General features: G+C 40.9%; 1 long non-coding RNA gene across 1 annotated transcript; it reads left to right on the forward strand.

Annotated features, from left to right (window-relative positions):
- LOC110256057 lies at positions 47-15621 on the forward strand. Its single transcript, XR_002337265.1, has 3 exons — positions 47-3953; positions 10113-10322; positions 14791-15621. It is a non-coding gene; the product is annotated as an uncharacterized LOC110256057 (long non-coding RNA).

Here is a 16076-nt window from a genome sequence, read left to right on the forward strand (position 1 = left end):
GCGGGAGCGCGCGCCGCCCGGCCGCCCAGCCTGTTGGCCCGTAGATTCCCCCGTCAGTCACGCGGAGGCGCTTCTCGCGGAGGCGCGGCTTGGTTGGCCCGTGCGCGCTGCCGATCGCGGGCCCGGCCGCCTCTTTGAACTGAATTCGCGGGAAAATTAGGGGTCGGAGCGGCCTTCCTGCTGGCCCCGGTGCATTGTGGGGAGAGAGGGACCCAGCGAGCGGCTTAGGGAGCAGTTTCTGGCTTTCTGAGCGTCGTCAGTCGCCGCCCCCGAGGGATACAGGACCCCTGAGGAGAGGCGGGCCTCTGAGGAACTGGGGGCGAGGGGCCTGTTAAAAGCTCTGGGATCCAAGACCGATCATCGAGTCTCTAACTTCACAGGAAGGGGCCTGCCTGGGGGTTGGTCGTGTCGCTTCAGGTCTGAGGGGCTCGCGGGGCGGGGATCGGGTTGCCGGTCCCCTCGTCACCACGTGCCTCAAGCCACCCTTGGCCGAGTCCCACCCAGCGAGCGCTGGAGAGGACAGAGGGCCGTCAAGGGCTCACGGACGCCCCTGGGCTCCACCAAAGGAAGCCATTAGTAGGGAGAAGGAATGTGCTAGAAAGGAGGAAAACGATTTTGTGTAGGTGCGGTGAGGCTTCAGCATCGTTACTGAGAGAGGTTGTGGCTTCTCAACATGCTGGAAGCAAAACCTAGACATTTGATGCCCAGACACCATAGGAGTGGTCAGAGGGATAAACTGGATTTCTTAAAAGTACGTATATCTATCTGGAGAACCTACTCATTTTGCGCTCAAAAACTGGAAAGAGAACCCGGTGTTTTGCGGGTCTCACTTAAAAAGAAAGATGCTTAGGCCCGATTTGGTCTTCTGGTACGAACTGGTTTGGAGCTGAGCTAATATTCTTCAAGATTTGAATTTCGGATTGAGCAAAGATGACCTCTAAGGTGATCTTCCAGTTTAAATCCTGTGATCTTGTACTACATTGAAATGAAACATTAGCTTCAAAAATCCCAATCTATAAACACAGAACCATTTCATACTTTCCATAACATTTTTAAAAACGTCTACTTTGGGCCCTTTGCAGTTAACTTCAAAACACTGTTTACAAAGCAAGCATCTTTGGAATGATTATTCAAATATCCAAAGTGCTGATTTTTTTCAATGCATTTGCTACTTAAGAAAGTGAGCTCTATAAATGATGCCTGTTGTACAAAATTTGACATTTCAGGAACACCTTCGAAATTAGGTATACCAGTTACTGATTTTTAAGTACAGTCTATATTTTTAGTTAGACAAAAAGTTCAGAATGTTTCTGTATTTAAAAAAAATTTCCCCCTATGAAAAGAGTGGTTTTGTTTTTTAGATTTCTGAAAGCCTTCTCTGTTTAATGCAGTCCCTAGTGGTTTGTGGGGGGTTAGATATTGGTAAACTGCTCATACTTAGCTTTACAGGGTTAGAAAATGAAGTTTCATCAGTTCAGCCATCTGGAGAATTAATGCACACTAAGCAAATCACAAAATATCAAGATATAAACCAGAATGCTAATATGTTAATTAACAGTCAGTATAGATGGCAAAGTTACCAGTCTTCATTATTTATACAGGGCTCCCTTTTGAAGGGAGGGGAGGATAGAGGAACAGGTACAAAGAAAAAAGGCTCCCTTTTGAAGGGAGGGGAGGATGGAGGAACAGGTACAAAGAAAAAAACCAAGTCGCAGGTGATCATAAATCTTTGATGAGTAAAGAAATGGAATCAGAGGAGTTGGGACATTCTTAAAGGATATTCCCCTTAGGAAATAGCATTCTTGGTTTCAGCACAGACATGGATTTAATGTACAGTAGCTAACTAGTACTGATCATGTGATTCAAAGCCATCCATGCCATGAGAGAGGAATAGTAACAGATTCTCACTTTTTGTATTCTCCTTTGTCCAGATTGTATGTAGAACACTAAAAAGATCTTTATTATTGCGGACAAATTAGAATTAATTGACGAGTTTTGTTGGTTACATTTACAATCTTCTTAATCAGATTATGTTCTATAGCTAAAATGTTGACGGTCCCCTCAGGATTGGTCACTTCTGTGGCTACCTTATTTATTTTGCGTTGTTATTTTTAAGTTTGTTGTGGCAGTTGTTTTTGATACTTGTGATGCCAGTTCACTGTCAATGACAGATTTATCTTTAGCCCCCTATCTCACACTGAATTTGAGTTGCTTCCTAAGGTTTTGCTTGTTTTTGCTTTTATGTGTATCTGGAATTGGTAAACTCCTAAAAAGCAAAGGCCACTGTCCATTTCTTTTATATCTCCTAGCACAGGACTAGCTATGCATGCAAGGAAAGAATAGCAATCATTTTGAGCTGTCGTGAGTATACTTTTATGTGTATTACCTCATTTTGTCATATGGGTCCTATGAAACTGTCATTATTTTCATTTTGAAGAGAAAATAGACTGAGAGAGGTTAGGTGACTTGTTCATTTAGGGGCAGAGCTGTGACTTGGACCCACGTTTTTAAACTTCAATTTCTGTGCATTTTTGCGATCAGGATAAAATTATCCCTTGTACCTGGAGTTCAACCTTTTTAAGTTTGTTTCAAAAACTGAGGGCTGGAGTTCCCATTGTGGCGCAGTGGAAGCGAATCCGACTAGGAACCATGAGGTTGCAGGTTTGATCCCTGGCCTCGCTCAGTGCATCAAGGATCTGACGTTGCCCTGAGCTGTGATGTAGGTCGCAGACGCGGCTCCGTTCTGGCGATGCTGTGGCTCTGGTGTAGGCTGGCGGCTACAGCTCCGATTAGACCCCTAGCCTGGGAACCTCCGTGTGCCGGGGGAGCGGCCCTAGAAAAGGCAAAAAATAGAAATAAAAATAAAAATGCACAAATATATGTATTTGTATCTATCGAGAAACACTGTGATACTTGGAAAAATTTTTAAATGCACAAATATAGGAGTTCCCTGGTGGCTCAGCAGGATAAAGATCAGCATTGTCGCTGCTGTGGCATAGGTTCCACCCCTGGCTTGAGAACTTCCACATACATGGGTGTGGCCAAAAATGCACAAATATTAAATTTATTGGATTATAAAGGAAACAAAAAAGTTGTGATGTATTAATACAGGTGCTTTTTTGAATGTACTAAAAAAGATTTAGCAGGTCAGTCTGATAACTATCATAATTTCAAAGCAGTGATGAAAGCAAATAATATTTTGAGATACCTATAAGAAGTGTAATGTGATATGGAAATGCCTGTCATTTATCTTAGAAACAAAGCCAATGCTAGCACTACTGTGATTTGTCACCTACAGTGATAGTTGAATACTAAATTTCAGTTAGAAGTTAATGTACATAAAGATGTAATTTTTTTCCTCATGTAAATTCCCAGACTCCCTGAATTTGACTCAAGTTAACAAGTTGGTGTTGTATCACCAAGTCTTTTTCTTTCTACTTGACTATAGGCTCTTGGGGGCCGGGGTGATGGGTGATTTGTCTTAGCAACTGAGGTGTGTATCATTGTGCCTGGCAGAGAATAGGGGCTCATTCAATGAATTTTGATAAATAAGGTTTGACACCCATGCATAAATATAAATATCAATAGTAATAATTAAGTACTTACTATGTGCCAGGCAGTATTTTAAGCTTTTGGCAGTTCCAACTCATTAAGACCTCTCACCAACCCTCTGATGTAGGTAACTATTATTATTTCCATTCCATGGAAGAAGGAACAAAGGCAAACCTAGTTAAGTATCTTGCACAAGGTAAGTAATGGACCTGGTATCCTAACCCAAACAATCTGTTTCAAGAGCCCTCACTCCTGACTGTCATGCCGTGAAACTGGAGACCCTTAGATAAGATTTTGCACGTGTCATTTCTAGGTCGAGAAAGATTATTAACTATTGCCTCCAAGATGCACTGGAATGAATAATCATCAGTATTGGATGGATTTGCTGAAAAAGAACCAAGGTATCAATTTTCCTTTTCACTCGTATGGTGTCTTTCTATCCTCCACGCACTCCCATCACCTTAAGATTGAGTGTTGAGTCTGTTCAAATAGGTCAACAAAAGCTATATCAGAAAAAATATATATGTTTAAGTCTTGCTTTGAGGGAACTGAAAAGTCATCTTTACGGATAAGTTCTGAGAGATATGATCAAATTTGATTTTTAAAAAGGCACGGCCTCAAAAGTAAAAATATTAATAACTTTCCTAATAAGGTTAGTGTGAAAGAACAACTTTAACTGTTCTATGTGAAATTTAAAATCAAAATTTTGCACATTTTTATTTCCCTTGTCTAGAAAAGAAAAGTGAGAACCATAGAACATTCACTGTGTATTATGGGGTTTTCATAACAAACCCCTGATTTGTGTGTGTGTGTGTGTGAGTGTTTATCTAGATTTAACTAGATATAATAAGGGAGGTAGTGAGACATAGTTAGGACCCCTGGGACAAGAAGAAATTTGACACTAATAACTTGAGGGAGGAAAAACCACCTGAGACAAATTAGAAATATCTAAACCTGAATTTTAGTAGGCCTACATCTGGAGACAGCTACTATGCCTGTTTTTGAAACTGTGGGACAAGTTGTTCCCTGTTTAATTTTAAACAAAAGCAGAAGTGAATTGATATTTGTTGAGCATTCTATCCATACAACAATGATAAGCAGCAATATTATTTACTATTGTTAACCTCTCATGCAGGAGTAACTGAATCTTAGAGAGATTAAGTAACTCTCTCACCATCCCACAGCTTGTAAGTGGGCGAGTTGAGATTTGAACCCAGTTACAGGGATTCAAAACCCCATGTGTCTTCCAGTACAACAAAGGTATCCAGGCTGTCATCTTGGAAGTCCCAGAGTTTCAAAAAGCTACCTCAGGGAAACCATGCGGGCTCTGCTTCCCCATTCATCTTCAGTGTTCTGCTTCTATGTGTTCTATGATTTGTTTGAAGATAATGGGTTTCCTGGCTGAAAGAAACATTTTTTGAAAACCACCACGTTACATGCTTCCCGAGTCTAACAATGAGGAACAATGGGCTAAAATGGCACTCATAAATGTATTCTGAGCTATATTCACCTCAAAATTTGACAGCATTAAAAACAAGAATACACTAAGAGTAAATGAAGATTATTTAATAGTAATGAAATATAGATGAAAAAAATTTGTGTTTATCTCACACAAGCCCTGCCCAGAAAAAAAAAATTTAGTGTTGATGTTGTCACCTCATATTGCTATGAACTGATTGTTTCCAAACTAAATGTGTCCTTTGTTTTCTGAGGAAAAAAGAGGATTACTATGTCACTGTCCTTCATAAATCGTGTTAACATAACATACACCACTTCATAATAATGCTATAGTCTGGATTTCCATTTAAAGTTTGTACGTTCACCTTCATTCTGCAATTGTTGATTACTGTGGTTAATCAGCGAATTAAGAGATACAGGCCTTTATTTTTAGCTAGTTGTTGTTTTTATAAATATCTCGTCTCTCTGTCAAGCCTTTTGTTTAAAGAATATATTTATCAATTACTGTGTATAAATTTATTATAAAAACAAATTTTATAGCTAGAGGAAACTTAGATAGTATCTAGTTTAAGGCTGTTTTTATATACATGAGGAACTGAGTTCTAGAGTTTAATTTGCTAAGATCACATGAGATGTTTAAGTATAGGCTGAGAGAGAATCTACAGGGCTAAATATTTGTGGAAATGCTGTCTCTTAGCTTATAAATTCAGAATTCTCTAGGATGTTTTATGTACTTTGTACAAAAAAATGTCCTCCTCCACCTTACTCTACTTAGAGTTCTATTTCTGTTTGCACACTATTCAGTGGAACTAGTTCCTGGGGAAATGGTACTGTTATTCCTGGTTGAACCACTTTTTTTCCCCCTTTATGCTCATAGCTTCCTTCTCTCTCTTTTTTTTAATCAAAGTATAGTTAATTTATAATATTGTGTTAATTTCTGCTGTACAAGTGATTAAAATACATACATATATCTATATACACATACACACATGGCCTTTTTAAAATATTATTTTCCAGGGAGTTCCTGTTGTGGCTCAGTGGGTTAAGAACCCAAGCAGAATTCATGAGGACTGGGGTTCAACCCCTGGCTTGGGTTAAAGAATTTGGTGAGCTGTGGTGTAGGTTTCAGATGCGGCTTGGATCTGTCCTGGCTGTGGCTGTGGCCAGTAGCTGTGACTCCAATTAAGCCCTTGGCCTGTGAACCTCCATATGCTGTGGATGCGGCCCTAAAAAGACCAAAAAATATTTATTTTCCATTGACTTATCATGGGACATTGAATAAAGTTCTCTGTGCTATACAGTAGGACTTTGTGGTTTATAATCTCAACTTTATTTTTTAATTTTTTAATTTTTTGCTTTTTTTAGGGCCACGCCCATGGCATATGTAGGTTCCCAGGCTAGGGGTTGAATCTGAGTCACAGATGCCAACCTACGCCTTGGCCACAGGAATGCAGGACCCAAGCCGTGTCTGTGACCTACACCACAGCTCATGGCAATGCAGGGTCCTTAACCCACTGAGCAAGACCAGGGATGGAACCTGCAACCTCAGTGGTACTAGTTGGATTCGTTTCTGCTGCTTCACAACGGGAACTCCTACAATCTCTCAATTTTAATCTGTGGGAATATTTTCCCTTGGATCCTGTAGTGATTTGAAATTTACTGTAAATCCTTTGAAAGCCTTTATCTTTCCATACCTCCTACAATTCTTAGCACACTAACTAAATTATTGGCATGGAGGATTCTAAAAATAACTTATTCATGTGGCTAGCTTGAGAATGTTGCCATCTTCATGGTTGAGCTGAATAAGAGAGGTGTCCTGAAGAGACCACAGAATGCTTTAGCAGCTGTTTTTGCTAGAACAACACAGAGCTTCTATGTTGCCACTGGGATAGTTGGTACTCTATGTGCCTCCTAGTCTACTGCCTAGGAGAAATTCCTTGAGATTATAAAAGCATTTGACAATAGATTTCAGAATTCTGTAACCATTTTCTCTGACAGAAGCACTGTAAGTAAAGAGAACGTTTGGAGGAGTAGGACTTCTTTATATCAAGATAAATTAAGTTTCTGTTCTTTTAGTGTATCAGGATCAAATTAACACAGAGAAGCCAAGGAATTTTAATTTGGTTGGGTTTTCTTCATAGAGCACTCTTCAAAGTGAGTTTTCTTAATAGAGAAATGCTTCTGGCTCTATTTCTTTCTTTCTTTTTTTTTTTTTTTTTTTTGCTTTTTTTTTCTTTGTTTCTATTTTTAAAATCCATTTCCCCAAGTTCCACTCTGTAACAAACTTGGGAGAAATAGCATTATACTATCAAGATTTGACTTGGTCATTATTTCACAGTGTGACTTTGAGAAAGTTATTTAAATTCTCTGGTCTTCCTTTTTTCAAATATAAAATTAAGGTTTGGAGTTCTCTTGTGGCACAGCAGGTTAAGCATCTGGCATTGTCACTACAGTGGCTTGGGTCACTGCTATGGCACAGATTTGTTCCCCGGCCTAGGAACTCCCACATGCCAAGGGAGTGGCCAGAAAACCACTAGGTACTAGTTGGATTTGTTTCTGCTGCTTCACAACGGGAACTCCTACAAATCTCTCAACTTTAATCTGTGGGAATATTTTCCCTTGGATCCTGTAGTGATTTGGGTACTAGTTGGAACCAAACAATAGAATTAAGGTTTGATTTAGAATAGTGATTTTTGTCCATAACAGAATCCCTGAAAGTTGAAGGTAGATCATATGTAATGTGGAAAATCATATTCAACACTATAATTTTACTTTTGGAAAGCAAAAATGACAATTTCGATAGTTTCTACACTGTAATCACTGAAAGTTCTTTAACAACAACCTAGACCAGTCTTTCCTATTTTTTTCTTGATATCAAATTTGATTTTTTAAAAATTCCTATTCTCCTACCCCTGAAACACATGTCTAGCTCTATAGGGAAATGTGCTTTAAAAACACTGATATGTGGAAGACTGTCTCTTTATAAACCCATTGATAAAGTTACCCCAGTTCTTTAATTCTAAGGAAAAGGCAGAAATCACCTTCCAGGGTGCTATTCCAAAGTTAAATTCATCCTAATGTTCCTTTTCCTTTCCTTTCTTTTCTTTTACCCTAATAATCCTTTTCTATAAAATTATAAAGCTTAGGTTCCACTTCTTGTTCCTAAATGATCAATAAACAGAACGGAAATAGTGTTATCTTTTCTCCAACGGAGCAGAAAGGGGTTACAAATTCAGCTCAAAGCATGTCCAATGATATAGTAGGGTGCCCAGTAAGAAGGTGAACTGCACAATATTTAGGATTGGAAATAAAGTAAAGGAAAGTTTATATACTTATCATGCAAGAATATAAAAATCCTCTTTCACAAACTAAGACAAAAATATCTGAAAAATACTGGGAGCACAAAAATATCTGAGCAATCTAGATTATCCACAGGCAGGCGTGTTGAAAAATAAAGTTATTAGACCTTTTAAAAATATTCAATAATTTATTCAACCAATTTCCTATTAATTCTCTGTTGCACTATGGCAAGAAGGGAAAAAGGGCCTGTATAAATTGCTTTGGAATCTGTTGAGATTTCTTTGCAGGGCCCTAAATGGTCAATTATTTTGAATGTTCCATAGATGTTTAAACAATATATATATTTTCTGTTTGGGTTTAAAGTTAACCATTTATGTCTGTCTACCTATCCAACCATCTATCATCCAAGATACCACATTACTTTTGGTCCTTATGCTCCTTAGTCTCCTCTGGTCTGTGACCTTTGACAGTTTCTCAGACTTTCCTTGTTTTCAAGGACCTTGACAGTTTTCAAGAGTACTGGTATTTTGTAGAATGCGCCTCAGTTTGGCTTTGTCTGATGTTTCCTAATAGTTAGAGTGGGGTTATGGGTTTTGGGGAGGAAGATCCTATAGGTGAAGTGCTGTTTTCATTACATCATATCCAGGGTACATGCTATCAACATGATTGTCATTGATGGTGTTATCATCAGCCCCCAGACCAACTTAGTATTTGACAGGCTTCTCCACTGTAAGTTACTTTTTCTCCCCTTTCCATACTATGCTTTTTGGAAGCAAGTTCCTCCATCAAGTGTGATGATGGAGATTGTGGTGGTGAATTAAGCTCCATCTCCTTGATGGGGGAGTAGCTTTGTTAAATTACTTACAATTCCTCTGTACAGGAGATTTTTCTCTTCTCCCTCATTTCTGTATTTAGTCAGTCATTTATTTGTATCAATATAGATTTCTGGATATTTATTTGATACTTTGGGCTATATCCGATACTATGTTATTTGTTTTGTTGTTCAGATTATTCCTGCTTTGGTCACTGGGGAGACCTTTTAGTTGGCTCTTCTGTCCCTTTTACATGGCCCCATCATTATGTTTTCTTTTGATTTTACAATTTCTTACTTTCTCTACAAGAAGTGCCAGCCTCACCTTATATAGTCCTAGATCAGCCATTTCTCTAAGAAGCCCCAGTTCCTTTCATTATGATAAAATGATGGAGAAACCAAGATAGAGGTGCTGGGTGTGCTCACAGCTTCTGAGGTGTCATTTCTTCTAGGTGCTCTTAGTGGACAGAGCTAGGAAATACACACAAATCTACAATGATTTGTGTCTACCATCTCTGTTTTTTTTTTTTTCTTGTCTTAGGGCCACACCTGCAGCATATGGAGGTTCCCAGGCTAGGGGTCGAATTGGAGCCATAGCCGATGGCCTATGCCACAGCCACAGCAACACCAGATCAGAGCTGTATCTGCAGCCTACACCACAGCTCACAGCAACGCCAGATCCTTAACCCACCTAACAAGGCCAGGGATTGAACCTGCGTCCTCAAGGATACTAGTCAGATTCGTTTCCACTGCGCCATGACAGGAACTCCGTATCATCTCCATTATACTAAGCTACGTGTGAGTTCATGCTGATGTCTCCGACTCTAATTTCTTTGCTTTTTAATGAGGGTAGTCATACTCTTCCTAATCTCTCTCTCTCTCTCTCCTGAGCACTTACTTGAAGAGGCCCCAATTGGTGCTGTCAGTACAATTACTTATGTGTTTAACAAGTGTCACCACATTTTAATGAGAACTAATTGCATTTTCCCAGGAACCTGGAAATGTTAGGGAGCAGAGAGATGACAAGCAACTTCCTGAGTAAAAGGAAGGGTGGCACAACTCATTGCCCTTCCCAGCAAATGCTGAGGAGAAAAAGAGGCGATGGGGAGAGCAAATGAGCTGAAGGTCTACTTCTCAGTTCTCCCTCCTCTTTAAAGGTGGAGCTCACCCTCTACACTGGGGACTTCCTCTTTATTTTAAGGTGAGTCCTCATCATGAGGGACATGTTTCAGATTTCTCCTATTAAGGGCTCCTGGAAAATTATCAGTTTATATTTTACTAGTTTTAATTACATTGCTTATATGCTCAATTAAATTGGAGTTCCTTTTTTTTTCTCATTAGAAACTAATTTTCATTTCTTGGAAATCTTAAAATTTTACTGAAGTGTCTGAGCAGAAGAAGGGAGAACAGAATATGCCTTGAATGGAGGCAATGATTTCATCATAAAATCCCCAAACAGAGTTGGGAAACTTGTCTTCTTTTGTGGTAAATGTTTCATTATGATAAAATGATGGAGAAACCAAGATAGAGGTGCTGACACTGGGAATTCAGGAGTATTTCAGAGAGAACTATGGCTTATAGTAAGCAGTCTGGAAAGCCATGAGTCTTGAAGCTAGTACCTAAGCAATTGACTCCTGCTTCAAACAATACTATGAGAGAGCCTTTTGCAAAGTTAATAAATACCCCTAATCTCTCAGGAAAAGGCTTTGCAAAATCAGAGCCCTTCCTATGTTCATATCTCATATCTTTCTATTCCTGGCTATACTGCCTGCTCTCCAGTCATACTAGTTTCAGCATTATTCCTTGAACATTTCTATACTTTCTTACTATGCTTGGAATGCCTTCCCCCCTCCCCTCACCAAAGTTCTACACATTCATCACTTTAACTCAAATGTCATCTCTGACACGAAAATATCTCCTAAATCTTCCCAGGTAGAATGAATTATCCATAATGTATGTGCTTGTTTACCCTATTAGCTAATGTCTGATTCATCTGTGCATCTCTAAAGCCTATTGCAGAATAGACATTGAATAAATGTTTGTTGAACTAGTTAAAAAAAATGGACATATCCACATAAAGTTGCTTCAGTGCTTGATGGACATCAGAGCTTGCTCCTAAGTAAATATTTAAAGTATTTAGAAGAAAAGGCACACTGAAGTGGGGGCCAAGACACTGAGCTTCTCTAATCCTAGCTCAACCAACATCTATATAGCCTCAGAAAAGTCACTTCAACTTTCTGGGCCTATTTCTTTTTTCTTTTAATTTTTAATGATTTTTATTTTTTCCATTATATCTGGTTTACAGTGTTCTGTTAATTTTCTACTGTACAGCAAGGTCACACATACACATATACATTCCTTTCTCTCACATTATCATCATGCTCCATCATAAGTAACTAGATATAGTTCCCAGTGCTACACAGCAGGATGTCATTGCTTATCCATTCCAAAGGCAATGGTTTGCATCTATTGGGCCTGTTTCTTTACACAAGTAGGAGGTTCTACTGAATCAGTTATTCTCAATCTGGAATGGGATCATAGCCTCAAATATTTTGGGTCAGAGATATCTTTGTGATCTTCTGATAAGATGATTGCTAATCCTATTAAATTCTATGTATATGATTTCTGGAAAGCTTCATATACCTCAGTTACAACTGTCAAGTGTATTTCATCTACTATCACATATTCTATTACTTCCATTTATGTTTTATAGTATTTCTATGACATTTCTTCCACTCATACATGTAAATATACTCCAGACACCCAGCATCACATACTTTACTATTATTTTAAAAATTTTGTTATAGTTGGTTTACAATGTTTTGTCAGTCTCTGCAGTATACCAAGGTGACACAGTTACACACACACATAAATATATACACACATTCTTTTTCTCATATTACCATCATGTTCTATCACAAATGAACAGCATCACATACTTTGTCTTTTTTTTTTGCCTTTTCTAGGGCTGCACCTGCAGCATATAGAGGTTCTCAGGCTAGGGGTCTAATCGGAGTTGTAGCTGCCAGCCACAGCCATAGCCACAGCAACGCGGGATCCGAGCCTCGTCAGTGACCTACACCACAGCTCACGGCAATGCCAGATGCCTAACCCACTGAGCGAGGCCAGGGATTGAGCCTGCAACCTCATGGTCCCTAGTTGGATTTGTTAACCACTGCGCCATGATGGGAACTCCCAGCATCACATACTTTAATATTCCTATCTTTCCTATACATTGATAGCTTAAAGAAATCTATTAATTCAATATAAAAATTTTGTACTTAGCTGAATTAAACAGCAGTTTATTCTAAGGACATCTCTAACAGCTGAAAAAAAATGATGAAAGTACTGCTTTACCTTTGGGACTTATGATGAGAAAAGTATATGATGCTTAATAAAATTAAAAAAAAACTCAACCCACTAGTAGAACTAGAAGACAAGGGAAAACATGCTGAGTTTTTTTCTTGGTCTGTCCCCCAGGCTGAATTAGTCATTTGCCTGGCATGCCTATAGTACTTTGTACATACAATTTAAAAAATACTCATCACATTCAATAGTATGCATTTAAGTTTCTGCTTCTTCTTCTACAGTGGGAGTACATCAAAAAAAAAAAAAAAAGAGAGAGAGAGAAAGAAATGTATATTATTCAGCCTCATATCTGCAGCCTCTTTTGCTGAAGGCCTTGTCCACGGCAGATACCTGATCAATATTTGTTTGGTGAACAAATAGCAAAGATAGAATGTGAACTGAATCTTGACTATTGAGGGTTTCAGGAGGTAGAGAAGCAATAAAGAATTTCACTCAGGGGAGTGATGTGATCAGAACTGCATTTGGAAAATTACTCTGATTTAATTTCGTTAGAGACCATGGTTTTTTTAAATTTTGGAGTAATAATTTTCAGGAGCTGGCTCATACCAATTTGCAAGAGTCTACTGGTGAATCTCTCTCTCTTTTTTTTTTTTTTTTTGTTTTTTTAGGTCCACACCTGTGGCATATGGAGGTTCCCAGGCTAAGGGATGAATTGGAGCTATTGCTGCTGGCTTACACACCACAGCCACAGCAATGCCAGAACTGAGCCACATCTGCGACCTACACCACAGCTCACAGCAACGCCAGATCCTTCACCCACTGAGTGAGGCCAGGGATTGAACCCACAACCTCATGGTTCCTAATCAGATTCGTTTCCACCATGCCAGGGTGGGAACTCCTCTACTGGTAAATCTTGAGGAATTTTGCAAGCCACTTGTTAAACAGAGTTTATTAAAGATTAGGTTGTACAATTAAAGAGATTATATTAAAAATAAAAGTAATACTCAAAACTCATCACTTCCACTTTATTAACATTTTATTATTAACTATGCTCTTGAGATTATTTATTGTATGTATATGGTAGAAATACTAACATAATGATACACTACTCTGCCTCTCTCCCCAATACTGCTTTCAGTGGTGTAATGTTGATAGCTTGAAATCAGCCATGGTGGAAATACACTGTGGAAATAGGCAAATGCTACCAATAAAGGCTTTTTCACCTGCTTTGGAGGGTCAGTTGTTCGACATTTACTACCACACTATTGTTCATAAGGCAGAATTGGCCAAGAGGTAATGAGAAGTTTGGAAAATAGAGTTGAGGAAATTTGCAGACAGTAGGGAAAAAAGAGAGATGAGAAGTGGAAAATATAAGAGGATTAGAATTATTTAGAGATTCTGATAGACTGATAACAGGAATTTGAGATGGTTGGACAAGAGGAGATGGATGGGGATGGAGTGGGGCAGAGTATGTGTGTGGAGGGGAGAGACGACATGAGTAATGCAAGGGGAAAAAAAGGAAGAATGTTTCCAGAACCAAGGGCAAGAGTTTCTAAATTAAAAGGGCCCTTGAGTGTCTAACACGATGAAGGAAAAAAACGTACATCAAGTCATATCATTGGGCATTCTCAGAACATTAATTAAAGTTAGAGGATAGGAGTTCCTGCTGTGGTGCAGCAGGATGGACAGTATCTCTGCCGTGGCAGGGATGCAGATTCCATCCCCAGCTCAGCAGCTGTGGCGTAGGTTGCAACTATGGCTCAGATTCGATCCCTGGCCTAGGAAGTCTATATGCCACAGGGTGGCAAAAAAGAAAAAAAAAAAAAAAAGATAAAGCTTCTAGAAAAAATAAAAATGGAGTAATACATAAAGGAATATGTGTCATGTATGAGGAAAGTGAGAATATCATTAGACTTCTCAGCAATAACATCGGAAGCTAGAAGACAATTCATAGTTCTAAGGAAAAATTAATTCCAACCTGGAATTGTATACCCAGACAAATTATCACTTCAATCAAGTGAGGCGGTCAAATAAAGATATTTTCAGATATGCAAGATTAAAAAAAAAAATTACCGGAAGTTCCCGTCGTGGCGCAGTGGTTAACGAATCCGAATAGGAACCATGAGGTTGCGGGTTTGGTCCTTGGCCTTGCTCAGTGGATTAAGGATCTGGCGTTGCCGTGAGCTGTGGTGTAGGTAGCAGACGCGGCCCGGATCACGCGTTGCTGTGGCTGTGGTGTAGGCTGGCGGCTACAGCTTTGATTCGACCCCTAGCCTGGGAACCTCCATATGCCGTAGGAGCAGTGCTAGAAAAAGCCAAAAAAAAAAAAAAAAAATTACCTCCCTTATACTCTTTCTCAGGAAGCTACCAGAAGATGCGCTGCACCAAGATGAGGGAGAAAAACACGACATGGAATCGGGGACACAGGGGATTCACATAAAAAAGTAAGGAAAATTCCAAGGGTGATGATGAAGGGAAACCCCAGAACAACAGCTGTGTGATTTGCCTAGTGAGCAGCAGTTAAAATTGGAATGGGAGGAATTGCCCGAGAGAAATAAAAATAGATATATTACCTGATGAGTTTGAACGGATGGGGATTTACAGTTTGGGCAGAACATTTGTGTGGGGAGTAGGGGCGAACGAGAGGTACCTAGAAAGCTTAACAAAGAGCTGAGACCCCAGAGAACAGAAAGGAGATATAATAAATATAATTATAGTCTCTTAGACGCACTGTGAAAAGTATTTTCAAATTCATTTATTGCGAAATGAGAAACTGATTTAATCCACAGTTGTGTTGACAGTGTGGGGAGGGTGAGCGCGTGTGGAGGAATAGGGGACAGCGCTGGTGAGAGGCGGATAAGCTGATCCCGCACTGAATTTGAAACAGACCGCCCCCTCCATAAACAAAGGAAATTTCCCTCCGAAACTGCTCAAGTCTTGGACCCCCTCAGTCTGATAAAGGACATACAAAGGGGGCCAGAAGGGAAAATTGGAGGGCTTGGTGGAGGGGTTCTTTGGAGCAAGGCTGTGGGATCGTGGACTCCCTCGTCCCCCGAGGAAGGGGCAGCGGTTCTACCCTCCCTCCCGTGCTTAGGTGCGGCTTTCGGTAGGAGGGGGTGCGGGCAGGGAGCCCGAGGCCCCGGTGCCCGCCCCGCGCCGGCTGCGACCCGGGCCGCCTCGCGCAGGGAATCGGTGGCGGGGGAGGCCGACGGCCTGCGGGCGGCAGGAGAGGCTGTCTGGCTGGGCGGGGGCTGCGGCGGCGCGTTGCAGCGGGGACCTGGCGGGAACGGAGGGCGGCGCCCTCCCCGCGGGGCCGCGGCCGCGCTGCCCGCTGCAGGCAGGAGCCCCCGAGGGCCACCGCGGCTCGGCGGGGAGGCGCCTGCTTACCGGCCTCTGCTTCCCCTGGCTCCCCGCGCCCGCCTCCTCCGCCCCGCCAACCCAGCCCTTGATCCCCGACCCTGACCCTTGTCCCCTGGCCCCGACCCTCGGCCCCCACCCCGACCTGCACCCCAGCCCCGACCCCGACCCTCACTCCAGGTGCCGACCTTCGCCCCCTGACCCCATCCTCGTCATCGGAGCCAGGCCCTGGGCCCCCAAACCTGACCCTTGCCTGCGACCCCGGCCCTCGCCCCCGCCCGACCCTCGC

This window comes from Sus scrofa, chromosome 12, assembly GCF_000003025.6.
Source record: "Sus scrofa isolate TJ Tabasco breed Duroc chromosome 12, Sscrofa11.1, whole genome shotgun sequence".
NCBI lineage: Eukaryota > Metazoa > Chordata > Mammalia > Artiodactyla > Suidae > Sus > Sus scrofa.